The sequence below is a fragment of the Schistocerca cancellata genome, chromosome 6 (genome assembly GCF_023864275.1).
Source record: "Schistocerca cancellata isolate TAMUIC-IGC-003103 chromosome 6, iqSchCanc2.1, whole genome shotgun sequence".
NCBI classification, from domain to species: Eukaryota; Metazoa; Arthropoda; class Insecta; order Orthoptera; family Acrididae; genus Schistocerca; species Schistocerca cancellata.
In genome coordinates, this window is record NC_064631.1 from 300,107,780 (window position 1) to 300,124,216 (window position 16,437).

The following is a 16,437-nucleotide window of genomic DNA, read 5'->3' on the forward strand; positions in this document are numbered from 1 at the left end:
GGCTTTATAATGAGAAAATTCGGTAGGTGTCCGCATGAACATTGGAGTCTGTCACGGGCTCATTACTCCGCTGGCAACTAGTCCCTATCTGGCCGACAGTACCTACAGTGTAAACACGGCATCAGTCCTGCGCGTTGTTCCACTTGACACAAATTACCCCTATGACAGATACTGTTCTGTCCTGACACCGCTAATTGTGAAATGTTCGGTTTAGAATTACACTGTTTCCCTAACTGTAATAGACGTGATGTTTCCACAATTTCATCGACAGAATAATAATAATAATAATAATAATAATAATAATAATAAACCCCGTGGAGGCCCGGGAAAAGAATAGGCCTCCGGTATGTTCTGCCAGTCGTAAAAGGCGACGAAAAGAGCAAACCACTAATAGGGCTAACCCCCCTTTTAGTGTGATTACTTGGTTCACGACAGAACTAATGAAGCCTCGGACAAGCGCCGTCATGGTCGGGGACGACGCTTGAACCCTATGCCCGTCCACAATGGGAACGACACTGCTAGCCAACTGGAAAACGATTTAAATCCAAATAGAGGTGTTTTGCAGGATATGCTTCCTGCAACCACCCTAGAAGGAAAACAAAGACGGAGGATGAGACGATCAGATGAAGTTAATCGACACCTCATGTTCTGTTATTACCAACCAACAAACCTAGGAACCAACACAACTGGATACAGATCACAAGTATATACAACATTTGTTATCAGATACCCAGAATTAAAATTTTTAACAGAACAACCACTAGCTGATCAGATCCGTGTAATAATAAAAAATAACAGGATACCCCAGTCAGAATTAGAAAACATCAAACAACAAGTACAACAAATACTGGAACAAAATAATGTGCAATCAGAAGAAGAAGAAAACACAGTAATGGACTCAAACATCCCAGAGCAAACAAACAAAGAACAACACGCATCAATTAAACAATCGGAGGAAAACGAAATCTTAAGACAGCCACCAGAAGAAGCACATATAGAACTCGAAGTAACACACATGTTAGATATAGAAGAAAAATTTCAGCTGACATATATAGAATACAAAGACACAAATACAGACATTAGACCATTCTTGCATAGACCGCCAAATAACCCACAAGTCGAAACAACAATAAAAACTATCAACACAACCATACACAACAAAATAAATGAAAACACAGCTGTGGAAGAGTTACAACTACTGGTTTATATAGGGGCACTCACTACACTAAATATACACACTAGGCAGAGATCAGAACCAACCAACACACAGAAGAAACCCACAAAACCAGCATGGCAACACAGGCTACAGATCAGAATAGAAAAACTGAGAAAAGACATCGGACAGCTAACACAATTTATAGGAAATGAAATGTCAGAAAAAAACGAAAAAGGTTAAGTAAAATCTCACAACAAGAAGCGATAGAGCAATTAGATGAAAAGAAGCAGAAATTACAAGCATTGGCCAAACGACTTAGAAGATACAAAAAAAAGTGAAAATAGAAGGAAACAAAACCAAACATTCAACACAAACCAAAAGAAATTTTACCAGACAATAGATAACACACACATTAAAATAGTCAATCCACCAAACATAACAGACATGGAACACTTCTGGAGCAACATATGGTCAAACCCGGTACAACATAACAGGCATGCACGGTGGATACAAGCAGAAACAGATACATACAAGATGATACCACAAATGCCTGAAGTGATAATTTTGCAACATGAAGTCACCCAAGAAATTAATTCTACTCACTATTGGAAAGCCCCTGGAAAAGATAAAATAGCAAATTTCTGGCTAAAGAAGTTCACCTCAACACATTCACATCTAACTAAATTATTTAACAGTTATATTGCAGACCCATACACATTCCCTGATACACTTACACATGGAATAACTTAACTGAAACCTAAAGATCAAGCAGACACAGCAAACCCAGCTAAATATCGCCCCATAACCTGCCTACCAACAATCTACAAAGTATTAACTTCAGTCATTACACAGAAATTAATGACACATACAACACAGAACAAAATTATAAATGAAGAACAAAAAGGGTGTTGCAAAGGAGCACGAGGATGTAAAGAGCAACTGATAATAGGTGCAGAGGTGATATATCAAGCTAAAACTAAACAAAGGTCGCTACCCTATGCATACATTGATTACCAAAAAGCTTTTGATAGTGTACCCCACTCATGATTACTACAAATATTGGAAATATACAAAGTAGATCCTAAATTGATACAGTTCCTAAACATAGTAATGAAAAACTGGAAAACCACACTTAATATCCAAACAAATTCAAATAATATCACATCACAGCCAATACAGATTAAGCGTGGAATATACCAAGGAAACTCATTAACCCACTATCCAACATGGTAAATAATACAAATTATGGATACAATATTACCGAAATATAACCACACAAAATCACACATTTGCTATACATGGATGATCTAAAACTACTGGCAGCAACAAATCAACAACTCAAGCAATTACTAAAGATAACAGAAGTATTCAGCAATGATATAAATATGGCTTTTGGAACAGACAAATGTAAGAAAAATAGCATAGTCAAGGGAAAACACACTAAACAGGAAGATTACATATTGGATAACCACAGCGACTGCTTGGAAGCGATGGAAAAAACAGATGCCTATAAATATCTAGGATGCAGACAAAAAATAGGAATAGATAATACGAATATTAAAGAAGAACTAAAAGAAAAATATAGACAAAGACTAACAAAAATACTGAAAAAGGAATTGACAGCAAGAAACAAGACAACAGCTATAATACTTATGCTATACCAATATTGACCTACTCATTTGGAGTAGTGAAATGGAGCAACACAGACCTAGAAGCACTCAATACACTTACACGATCCAATGCCACAAATATAGAATACATCAAATACATTCAGCAACTGAAAGATTCACATTAAGCAGAAAGGAAGGAGGAAGGGGATTTATCGACATAAAAAATCTATATTATGGACAGGTAGACAATTTAAGAAAATTCTGTATAGAACGAGCAGAAGCTAGCAAAATACACAAAGCAATCACTCATATAAATACATCGGCTACACCACTGCAATTTCATAACCACTTCTACAACCCTTTAGATCACATAACATCAACAGATACGAAGAAAGCAAATTGGAAAAAGAAAACACTACATGGCAAGCACCCGTATCATCTAACACAGCCACACATCGATCAAGACGCATCCAACACATGGCTAAGAAAAGGCAATATATAAAGTGAGACAGAAGGATTCATGATTGCAATACAGGATCAAACAAAAAAACCAGATATTACAGTAAGCATATTATTAAAGATCCCAATACCACAACAGATAAATGCGGACTTTGCAAACAACAAATAGAAACAGTAGATCACATCACAAGCGGGTGTACAATACTAGCAAATACAGAATACCCCAGAAGACATGACAATGTAGAAAAAATAATACATCAACAGCTTGCCTTACAACATAAACTTATAAAACAACACGTTCCCACATACAAGTATGCACCAAAAAATGTACTGGAGAATGATGAATACCAATTATACTGGAATAGAACCATTATAACAGATAAAACAATACCACATAACAAACCTGACATCAGATAAAACAATACCACATAACAAACCTGACATCATACTCACCAATAAAAAGAAGAAATTAACACAACTAATCGAAATATCCATACCCAATACAACAAATATACAAAAGAAAACAGGAGAAAAAATTGAAAAATACATCCAACTGGCTGAGGAAGTCAAGGACATGTGGCATCAGGATAAAGTTGACATTATACCAATTATACTATCAACTACACTCGTCATACCACACAATACCCACCAGTACATCAATGCAATACAGCTACATCCAAACTAATATATACAACTACAGAAATCCGTAATTATTGATACATGCTCAATTACCCGAAAGTTCCTAAATGCAATGTAACATATACCATACAGTTAAAAGGAAGTCACGCTTGATCAAGGTCCGCGTCACTTTCCATTTTTGACCAGACATAACGTCTGAGAAAAGAAAGAAATAATAATAATAACAATGCATTGAGATATGTACAACACAGCATGGGGTTACCACACTCAATGTTGAAAGGAATAATAGTGGGGCCATAGTGATAACACACACAAATAGTAACCGAGTTTGGACATTATTCGCAAAGCACGTTGCTAGTCCTACTGGTAACGTAAGACCCTAACGAAATATAATGGACCTGAACGACGCAGGTATAATAGTTTGTACTAATCTATGGGACCATGGAGGAGGGTACAAAGAAAAAAGGTTTCGCATCTCGTAAATGACTTGGAAAGGGCTTCTTTCAAAGCGGATCAGTCTTACATTTCTACGGTTGTAGTATGTAATTGCAAATGTTTTCTAGAGGACCCGCTGCAATCGCTGTTGACGATTAAGGTGCCAGATACAGTACCAAATGGACTACATTTATCAAATAAAAAACATATGCTTTAACCCAGGAGCGATCCATCAACCTCTTGCATGCTAACGTAAATCTCTATCCACTGCACCAGCGGTACAGGACGACTAATGTATGCTGACAGGGATAGTTACCACACATATGGTTACACTGTTGCCAGATTGCCACTCTTCAACGTACTGTTTCTGCCGGATGTACTCGCCGGACGAAATTTTGTAAGAGACATTTCATTATCGCTGGCATGTGAGGAGTCGCGCTGCGAAGCCCGAGTGCGCGAATTTCGCTTCACCCTATATACACTCCTGGAAATTGAAATAAGAACACCGTGAATTCATTGTCCCAGGAAGGGGAAACTTTATTGACACATTCCTGGGGTCAGATACATCACATGATCACACTGACAGAACCACAGGCACATAGACACAGGCAACAGAGCATGCACAATGTCGGCACTAGTACAGTGTATATCCACCTTTCGCAGCAATGCAGGCTGCTATTCTCCCATGGAGACGACCGTAGAGATGCTGGATGTAGTCCTGTGGAACGGCTTGCCATGCCATTTCCACCTGGCGCCTCAGTTGGACCAGCGTTCGTGCTGGACGTGCAGACCGCGTGAGACGACGCTTCATCCAGTCCCAAACATGCTCAATGGGGGACAGATCCGGAGATCTTGCTGGCCAGGGTAGTTGACTTACACCTTCTAGAGCACGTTGGGTGGCACGGGATACATGCGGACGTGCATTGTCCTGTTGGAACAGCAAGTTCCCTTGCCGGTCTAGGAATGGTAGAACGATGGGTTCGATGACGGTTTGGATGTACCGTGCACTATTCAGTGTCCCCTCGACGATCACCAGTGGTGTACGGCCAGTGTAGGAGATCGCTCCCCACACCATGATGCCGGGTGTTGGCCCTGTGTGCCTCGGTCATATGCAGTCTTGATTGTGGCGCTCACCTGCACGGCGCCAAACACGCATACGACCATCATTGGCACCAAGGCAGAAGCGACTCTCATCGCTGAAGACGACACGTCTCCATTCGTCCCTCCATTCACGCCTGTCGCGACACCACTGGAGGCGGGCTGCACGATGTTGGGGCGTGAGCGGAAGACGGCCTAACGGTGTGCGGGACCGTAGCCCAGCTTCATGGAGACGGTTGCGAATGGTCCTCGCCGATACCCCAGGAGCAACAGTGTCCCTAATTTGCTGGGAAGTGGCGGTGCGGTCCCCTACGGCACTGCGTAGGATCCTACGGTCTTGGCGTGCATCCGTGCGTCGCTGCGGTCCGGTCCCAGGTCGACGGGCACGTGCACCTTCCGCAGACCACTGGCGACAACATCGATGTACTGTGGAGACCTCACGCCCCACGTGTTGAGCAATTCGGCGATACGTCCACCCGGCCTCCCCCATGCCCACTATACGCCCTCGCTCAAAGTCCGTCAACTGCACATACGGTTCACGTCCACGCTGTCGCGGCATGCTACCAGTGTTAAAGACTGCGATGGAGCTCCGTATGCCACGGCAAACTGGCTGACACTGACGGCGGCGGTGCACAAATGCTGCGCAGCTAGCGCCATTCGACGGCCAACACCGCGGTTCCTGGTGTGTCCGCTGTGCCGTGCGTGTGATCATTGCTTGTACAGCCCTCTCGCAGTGTCCGGAGCAAGTATGGTGGGTCTGACACACCGGTGTCAATGTGTTCTTTTTTCCATTTCCAGGAGTGTATATATATATATATATATATATATATATATATATATATATATATATATATATGTGTGTGTGTGTGTGTGTGTGTGTGTGTGTGATTCAGCTGCACCTACCGATCGGTATTATGCAACCAGCAACGCCTAAAAATACCACTTGCAAAATTTTCATATTTTCGTTCTCATTATAGGCAAACTATAGCTCCTACAGAAAAAATGAAACACACTTTTTTGTAGAAAATTTAACTACATTAAATTCTATACTTGGACGCGTTTCCGCTAGCGGCCGTGGTTTTCGAATTATTCAAGGAAAACGTACAAAAGTGACCTTTAAACGCATTTATATTGAATAACTCGAAAACCATAGCCTCCAGCGAAAACGTATCCCAGTACGAAGTTAAGCTATATGGAATTTTTGACAAAAAGGTAGCGAGTGAGTGAAAATGAAAATACTGTGTGTGATTTTTGAATGTTTTGTGGGTTGCATAAAACACATCGGTAGAGGCAGATGAAGCGCCTTGTGGATATGTACTATGTATTAGTACCACGAAGGAATTATCCAAAGATAAGGCAGAAATCGGTAGATGTGCTGTCCTTGTGCGGACAAAAAAATGGTTACAAATTCAGAACAATTGAATGGTTTGTTCAATAGAAAGTGCTTTGCAAAGTGAGCTAGTCACTAACTAAGTGGTCTACCCCTGGCGCATATGCGAGCAGTTATACGGAGTGTCATTCAGTGACAGAGTTTTTAGATGTCCTGAAGCATACTGTGACAAATTATGTTCAACTGGTGAGTTAGATCGTCAAAATTCTGAGCTGGTTGCAGGTCCCTGCGCCAAAGGTTCTCAGTTGGGGAGAGACCTGCCGACTATGCTGCCCAAAGCAGGGTTTGGCAAGCTCGAAGACGAGCAGTGGAAACTCTTGCCGTGTGCGGGCAGGTACTATCTTGCTGAAATGTATGTCCATGACGAGCACCAAAACGGGCGTAGAATATCGTCGACGTACCGCTGTCCTTCAGAGCGCTTATACTGAGTGTTTTATGAAACTTTGCCACTTCATATATTACCGAAATGAAACAAAATGTTAAAAATGCAATTGTCCAGGGAATCACACACTAGGGAGAAATGCACCTCCCCTAAAAGTAAACAGACTTCATTTTCAGAACAAAGTTAAGATTTTTAAACTGTTTTTTTCTACTGAAATGGAAACTGAAGGTACAATTATTGGTGGTAGGTTTTGTTTCACTGTTCTGAAGCTTATACCTTCTGGAATACACTCCTGGAAATGGAAAAAGAACACATTGACACCGGTGAGTCAGACCCACCATACTTGCTCCGGACACTGCGAGAGGGCTGTACAAGCAATGATCACACGCACGGCACACCGGACACACCAGGAACCGCGGTGTTGGCCGTCGAATGGCGCTAGCTGCGCAGCATTTGTGCACCGCCGCCGTCAGTGTCAGCCAGTTTGCCGTGGCATACGCAGCTCCATCGCAGTCTTTAACACTGGCAGCATGCCGCGACAGCGTGGACGTGAACCGTATGTGCAGTTGACGGACTTTGAGCGAGGGCGTATAGTGGGCATGCGGGAGGCCGGGTGGACGTACCGCCGAATTGCTCAACACGTGGGGCGTGAGGTCTCCACAGTACATCGATGTTGTCGCCAGTGGTCGGCGGAAGGCGCACGTGCCCGTCGACCTGGGACCGGACCGCAGCGACGCACGGATGCACGCCAAGACCGTAGGATCCTACGCAGTGCCGTAGGGGACCGCACCGCCACTTCCCAGCAAATTAGGGACACTGTTGCTCCTGGGGTATCGGCGAGGACCATTCGCAACCGTCTCCATGAAGCTGGGCTACGGTCCCGCACACCGTTAGGCCGTCTTCCGCTCACGCCCCAACATCGTGCAGCCCGCCTCCAGTGGTGTCGCGACAGGCGTGAATGGAGGGACGAATGGAGACGTGTCGTCTTCAGCGATGAGAGTCGCTTCTGCCTTGGTGCCAATGATGGTCGTATGCGTGTTTGGCGCCGTGCAGGTGAGCGCCACAATCAGGACTGCATACGACCGAAGCACACAGGGCCAACACCCGGCATCATGGTGTGGGGAGCGATCTCCTACACTGGCCGTACACCACTGGTGATCGTCGAGGGGACACTGAATAGTGCACGGTACATCCAGACCGTCATCGAACCCATCGTTCTACCATTCCTAGACCGACAAGGGAACTTGCTGTTCTAACAGGACAATGCACGTCCGCATGTATCCCGTGCCACCCAACGTGCTCTAGAAGGTGTAAGTCAACTACCCTGGCCAGCAAGATCTCCGGATCTGTCCCCCATTGAGCATGTTTGGGACTGGATGAAGCGTCGTCTCACGCTGTCTGCACGTCCAGCACGAACGCTGGTCCAACTGAGGCGCCAGGTGGAAATGGCATGGCAAGCCGTTCCACAGGACTACATCCAGCATCTCTATGATCGTCTCCATGGGAGAATAGCAGCCTGCATTGCTGCGAAAGGTGGTTATACACTGTACTAGTGCCGACATTGTGCATGCTCTGTTGCCTGTGTCTATGTGCCTGTGGTTCTGTCAGTGTGATCATGTGATGTATCTGACCCCAGGAATGTGTCAATAAAGTTTCCCCTTCCTGGGACAATGAATTCACGGTGTTCTTATTTCAATTTCCAGGAGTGTATATAAAATTTATATAATGGAAACGGCACCACAATTTCTGCCATAAAGCTTTAATGCCGTAATGCAGGTTGACTGCACTGTGTTGAAGCCTGCTGTAGGCAATCTTTGCGCAGTACGACAGAAACTGTGGCGTCGTTGCCATCCTTTAAAATCTACGTATTTCAGAAGGTAGGAGGTTAAGAAGATTGATACGAAGTCTGCCCTCACTAGTGGTAGCTCTAGTTTTCATTTACGTAGAGCATCTGTGGGAGCGCTAACAGACTCCGCCCCCTCCAGAGACGAAGCACCGTCCCTGAGCAGGGGTACGTAGATGGTGGCCAGCGCCCAGCCTGCCGGTGTGAAGCGCTGCAGTGATAGCGCCTAAACTGCTCGCAGCACAGCGCGGCCGGTGGGAGTCGGTCGGGCAGCGGGTGGGCGGCGGTGGCGGTGACGCGTGCCGGCCCGCGTGGGCGGCATTGTGCCGCGCGGACGCGGCCCTGTCATCGGCGCCGCTTCACGGCTGTTGGCTTAATCACCTGGCAGCGCAGCCGGGGCCCCGGCGACGCCGGCCAGTTAGGCAGCCCCGCGCGTGGGCGGCTCCCCCTCCCCAGCCCGCCGCTGCCACACTTGGCGCCGCTCCAGGCCGCTGCGACTGCCGCACAGGCCGCTGTAGCCGCGCCTCCTCTGGCCTGGCGCCACGCGATCTGCCCACACGGCAGCTGCCACGCCGCGCGTTTGCGCAGCTGATCGTCAAGTAGTGCATTCGCAGTACTTCCGTACCACTGGATCACTTCACAACTCAGCATCTACAAATATACTCCGCAGGCCACTGCAGGAGGTACTCCGAACAAATTGTAACTGCAGCCACTTCTTCCGTCTCGGCTGCTGCACACTCCTGAACCAGATTTCCAATAATCGCAGGTGCAATGCACTTCCAGTGATCATCTTACAAAGGAACCACAGACAGCCGCGCGGGATTACCCGAGCGGTCAAGGGCGCTGCAGTCATGGACTGTGCGGCTGGTCTCGGCGGAGGTTCGAGTCCTCCCTCGGGCATGGGTGTGTGTGTTTGTCCTTAGGATAATTTAGGTTAAGTAGTGTGTAAGCTTAGGGACTGATGACCTTAGCAGTTGAAGTCCCATAAGATTTCACACACATTTGAACATTTTTTTGAACCATAGACTCAACAGATCGCCATTATTTTATCTACATCTACATTTATACTCCGCAAGCCACCCAACGGTGTGTGGCGGAGGGCACTTTACGTGCCACTGTCATTTCCTCCGTTTCCTGTTCCAGTCGCGTATGGTCCGCGGGAAGAACGACTGCCGCAAAGACTCCGCGCGCGCTCGAAGCTCTCTAATTATACATCCGTGATCTCCTCGGGAGGTGTAAGTAGGGAGAAGGAATATATTCGATACCTCATCCAAAAACGCACCCTCTCGAAACCTGGACAGCAAGCTACACCGCGATGCAGACCGCCTCTCTTGCAGAGTCTGCCACTTGAGTTTCCTAAACATGTCCGTAACGCTATCACGCTTACCAAATAACCCCGTGACGAAACGCGCCGCTCTTCTTTGGATCTTCTCTATCTCCTCTGTCAACCCGACCTGGTACGGATCCCACAATGATGAGCAATACTCAAGTATAGGTCGAACGAGTGTTTTGTAAGCCACCTCCTTTGTTGATGGACTACATTTTCTCAACCTGGTACCCGCCTTACCAACAATTAATTTTATATGATCATTCCACTTCAAATCGTTCCGCACGCATACTCCCAGATATTTTACACAAGTAACTGCTACCAGTGTTTGTTCCACTGTCAAATAATCATACAATAAAAGATCCTTCTTTCTATGTATTCGCGATACATTACATTTGTCTATGTTAAAGATCAGTAGCCACTCCCTGCACCAAGTGCCTATCCGCTGCAGATCTTCCTGCATTTCTTTGCAATTTTCTAATGCTGCAACTTTTCTGTATACTACAGCATCATCCGCAAAAAGCCGCATCTATCTACTAGGTCATTTATATATATTGTGAAAAGCAATGGTCCCATAACACTCCTCTGTGGCACGCCAGAGGTTACTTTAACGTCTACAGACGTCTCACCATTGAGAACAACATGCTGTGTTCTGTTTGCTAAAAACTCTTCAATCCAGCCACACAGCTGGTCTGATATTCCGTAGGCTCTTACTTTGTTTATCAGGCGACAGTGCGGAACTGTATCGAATGGCTTTCGGAAGTCAAGGAAAATGGAATCTACCTGTGAGCCTGTATCTAATATTTTCTGGGTCTCATAAACCAATAAAGCGAGTTGGGTCTCACACGATCGCTGTTTCCGGAATCCATGTTGATTCCTACAGAGTAGATTCTGGGTTTCCAGAAATGACATGATTCGCGAGCAAAAAACATGTTCTAAAATTCTGCAACAGATCGATATTAGAGATATAGGTCTATATTTTTGCGCATCTGCTCGACGGCCCTTCTTGAAGACTGAGACTACCTGTGCTCTTTTCCAATCACTTGAACCTTCCGTTCCTCTAGAGACTTGCAATACACGGCTGTTAGAAGGGGGCAGGTTCTTTCGCGTACTCTGTGTAGACTCGAATTGGTATCCCGTCAGGTCCAGTGGACTTTCCTCTGTTGAGTGATTTCAGTTGCTTTTCTATTCCATGGACACTTATTTCGATTTCAGCCATTTTTTCGTCTGTGCGAGGATTTAGAGAAGGAACTGCACTGCGGTCTTCCTCTGTGAAACAGCTCTGGAAAAAGGTGTTTAGTGTTTCAGCTTTACGCGTGTCATCCTCTGTTTCAATGCCATCATCATCCCGGAGTGTCTGGATATGCTGTTTCGATCCACTTACTGATTTAACGTAAGACCAGAACTTCCTAGGATTTTCTGTCAAGTCGGTACATAGAATTTCGGGTGGTTGTAGTAAATACTTACAAATAATAGATGATGCTCTGGTACCATGCTTTTGTCGAGAGTGTTCTAAAAATACAAGTTGAAAATTTTACTTCCCTACTGAATGCTACACACATCAAAAAGAGTTTTGCATCACCTCGGTTCCGAATATTCCGGAACCTGTACAGAAAATTGGAATAGAAATCAACATAAACATAAACACATTAAGAAAATTTTACAGAGCCAAAGGCACTTGTAACGGAGAACTTTAGTTCAAAACTGAACGACAAGGTGGAATACTTCCCATGGAGGTATTTACTCAGGACTCAGATTATTAATCATGACCAAGGGAATATCATTACCGTCGGAAATGGCACTGCCAAAATATGGAGACAATATTGCATCAACCTTTCTGCTGAGGTCTCACAAGCAATGTCAAGGTACCAGAACACAATAGACGCTGAACAAGCGATCCTCAGAGATGAAGTGGAATTTATGTTAAAAGTGGCAGAATCAGAGATCAATTAGTGCTGAAGTCCTCAAAAAATCTTGAGTAACGTGGGTGTGGTTATCCTGTGTAGGTTGTCAGAAGATCTGAACATCCGGAAATTGGCCAGACCAAATCATTCTCATACCATTATTCGAGAAAGGTTCTCCACTTGACTGTGCGAACTATTGAAAGGTTCCACCGTGACAGGTCTAGAATCATTCAGAGGGAGTCTACACTCTGTATCGCAGAAGTACCCGGATCACGTTATATTAGTCGGAGGCGACTTTAACCTACCTAGTATAGACTGGGATGTCTATGGATTCATTACAGGTGGTACAGAAAAGCCGTCGTGTGAATTACTTTTGAACACATATCAGAAAACTGTCTTGAGCAGCTAAATCGACAACCAACGCGTAATGCAAAAGTTTTAGATCTGGTAGCCACGAACAGACCAGACCTCATCGACGATGTCAGTGTTGAGACAGGGATTAGTGATCATGATGTTGTCATTACGACTATGGTTACGAAAGTTAAAAAGTCGGTCAAGAAGGCTAGGAGAGTATTCTTACTAGAAAGAGCAGATAAGCAGTTGTTAGCATCCCACTTAGTAAATAAATCGACTTCATTTACTTCCGGTACGATGGATGTGGAAGACTTATGGGCAAATTTTAAACACATTGTAAATCACGCATTGGACAAGTTTGTGACGAAAAAGTGGGATACGGGCGGAAAAGACCCACCGTGGTTTAACAGCACAATTCAGAGAATGCTCAGGAAGCAAAGAGAGTTGCACTCGCGGTACAAGAAAGATCGGGAGAATGAGGACAGGCAAAAGTTAGTAGAGATTCGTGCAGCTGTAAAAAGAGCGATCCGCGAAGCATACAACCACTACCACCGTCATACCTTAGCAAAAGATCTTGCTGAAAACCCAAGGAAATTCTGGTCTTACGCAAAATCGGTAAGCGGGGCGAAGGCTTCCATCCAGTCACCCACTGATCAGTCTGGGCTGGCAACGGAAGACAGCAAAACGAAAGCTGAAATTTTAAATTTAGCATTTGAGAAATCTTTCACGCAGGAGGATCGTACAAACTTACCGCCGTTTGAGTCTCGTACAGATTCTCGTATGGTGGACATAGTGATAGACGTCCCTGGGGTTGTGAAGCAGCTGAATGGGTTGAAAATAAACTAATCGCCAGGTCCTGATGGGACTCCAATTCGGTTTTACAGAGAGTACTCTACTGCATTGGCTCCTTACTTAGCTTGCATTTATCGGGAATCTCTTGCCCAACGTAAAGTCCCGAGCGACTGGAAAAAAGCGCAGGTGACGCGTGTATATAAGAAGGGTAGAAGGACGGATCCTCAAAATTACCGACCAATATCCTTAACATCGGTTTGTTGCAGGATTCTCGAATATATTCTCAGTTCGAATATAATGAATTTCCTTGAGACAGAGAAGTTGCTGTCCATGCATCAGCACGGCTTTAGAAAGCATCGCTCCTGCGAAACGCAACTCGCCATATTTTCTCATGATATCTTGCGAACCGTGGATGAAGGGTATCAGACGGATGCCTCATTCCTTGACTTCCGGAAAGCGTTTGACTCAGTGCCCCACTGCAGACTCCTAACTAAGGTACGAGCGTATGGGATTGGTTCCCAAATATGTGAGTGGCTCGAAGACTTGTTAAGTAATAGAACCCAGTACGTTGTCCTCGATGGTGAGTGTTCATCGGAGGTGAGGGTATCAACAAGGAGTGCCCCAGGGAAGTGCGGTAGGTCCGCTGTTGTTTTCTATCTACATAAATGATCTCAAAATGGTTCAAATGTCTCTGAGCACTATGGGACTCAACATCTTAGGTCATGAGTCCCCTAGAACTTAGAACTACTTAAACCTAACTAACCTAAGGACATCACACACACCCATGCCCGAGGCAGGATTCGAACCTGCGACCGTAGCAGTCCCGCGGTTCCGGACTGCAGCGCCAGAACCGCTAGACCACCGCGGCCGGCCATAAATGATCTTTTGGATAGGGTGGATAGCAATGTGCGGCTGTTTTCTGATGATGCTGTGGTGTACGGAAAGGTGTCGTCGTTGAGTGACTGTAGGAGGATACAAGATGACTTGGACAGGATTTGTGATTGGTGTAAAGAATGGCAGATAACTCTAAATATAGATAAATGTAAATTAATGCAGATGAATAGGAAAAAGAATCCCGTAATGTTTGAATACTCCATTAGTAGTGTTACACTTGACACAGTCACGTCGATTAAATATTTGGGCTAACATTGCAGAGCATGTAATGGCAGTTGTGGGGAAGGCGGATAGTCGTCTTCGGTTCATTGGTAGAAGTTTGGGAAGATGTGGTTCATCTGTAAAGGAGACCGCTTATAAAACACTAATACGACCTATTCTTGAGTACTGCTCGAGCGTTTGGGACCCCTATCAGGTTGGATTGAGGGAAGACATAGAAGCAATTCAGAGGAGGGCTGCTAGATTTGTTACTGGTAGGTTTGATCATCACGCGAATGTTACAGAAATGCTTCAGGAACTCGGTGGGGGGGAGTCTCTGGAGGAAAGGAGGCGTTCTTTTCGTGAATAGCTACTGAGGAAATTTAGAGAACCAGCTTTTGAGGCTGAGGCTGACTGCAGTACAATTTTACTGCCGCCAACTTATATTTCGCGGAAAGACCACGAAGATAAGAGAGATTAGGGCTCGTACAGAGGCATATAGGCAGTCATTTTTCCCTCGTTGTGTTTGGGAGTGGAACAGGGAGAGAAGATGCTAGTTGTCGTACGAGGTACCCTCCGCCACGCACCGTATGGTAGATTGCGGAGTATGTATGTAGATGTAGATGTAGATCTCCGTGCCAGTAAAACCATGTTCACTATTTTGAACGAGAGGCTGAAGAGCTTCTTATTCCCAGAAATATCAGATGAACAAACTGGGTTTATTCCAGGTAAGGGAATCAGTGAGTAAATACTAAACATCCAGCGGCTCATAGGGAAAGCAAGGAAATATGATGTCGAGATGTTCATCTGCTTCGTGAACTACAAGAAAGCTTTCGGCAAGGTGAAATAGCCAAAGCGATGGACAGTCCTCACCGAGATGGCTACGCCAACACCTCCGGTATAGCTGATCCAGCAACTGTACTTATCGAACACAGCGACAGTAAGAATCACTAACAGCTTCTCAGAGGTATTTTCTACTATATCCCACTTGAGATGAGATTGCATTCTCTCTCCACAATTGTTCAGTGCATACCGTAAGCACATAATTACAAGGTTTCTTGATGCTGGTATGACGGAATTGTTGTATGTGGCACAAAATTGACAATCTCAGTTATGCAGATGACATTCATATAACAGTAATAGACGAACATTAAATGGTCGAAAGAAGCTGTGAATACGATCTGGAAATCAACAATAGAAAGTGATGACTGTTAGGCGTCTTAATGACAACAGGCCTAACATCGGAAGAATTGCTGGCTGCGAGGTCGTCAGTCGCTTCGATTAGTTAGGCTCTGTTGTCACTGATACTGGATATTGCAAGCCTGAGATCCGTAGGCGCACTTCGATTGCGAGAAATTCTACAGCAAAAGTACTTGCATCTGAAAGGACACCCCCATCGCTGTCAAAACTAAGCCCCCTCCTTCGAACTCTTGAGCTTCCCTATCGTGATCTGTGCAGCGGACGCTTGGATAATGAAGACGGCGGGTCGTTGCATGACTGATGCCCTCGAAATTAGGTACTATAGAAGATTACTTCAAATACCATGGGCAGCACATCGAACTAATGAATAGATGCTGAGGCAGCTCGGCATCAGAACAAGACTGCTGACTATTGTCAATCAAAATCAGTTGAAATATTTTGGTCACGTTGCCAGAAGGCCAGGGTCGATGGAAAGAACAGTCACAGAGGAAAAGTTGACAGTCGAAGACCTAGAGGACGCGCACCATTGCGGTGGATAGACCAGATTAAGAGCCTGACAGGAACGAGTTTGCAGCGAGCAATTCATCATATCCGAGATAGAGCTTCGTGGGGACAGCTCATCAATGAACTTACCACATGATGCCACTTGCATAGGGTGCGACCAAAGAGAGAAGGAGCGTCGGAAATCTGACTAAATATATGCCTCTGAAAGGGGAGAAATATATATATTAACGATGAAAGTTGTGTGGACGAGGA

At 45.0% G+C, this 16,437-nt stretch overlaps 1 protein-coding gene across 1 annotated transcript in view; it reads right to left on the bottom strand.

Annotated features, from left to right (window-relative positions):
- Positions 1-16,437, bottom strand: part of LOC126088302 (protein Wnt-2) — a 529,210-nt gene that overhangs the window by 12,723 nt on the left and 500,050 nt on the right. The gene's annotated exons all lie outside the window — the stretch shown is intronic.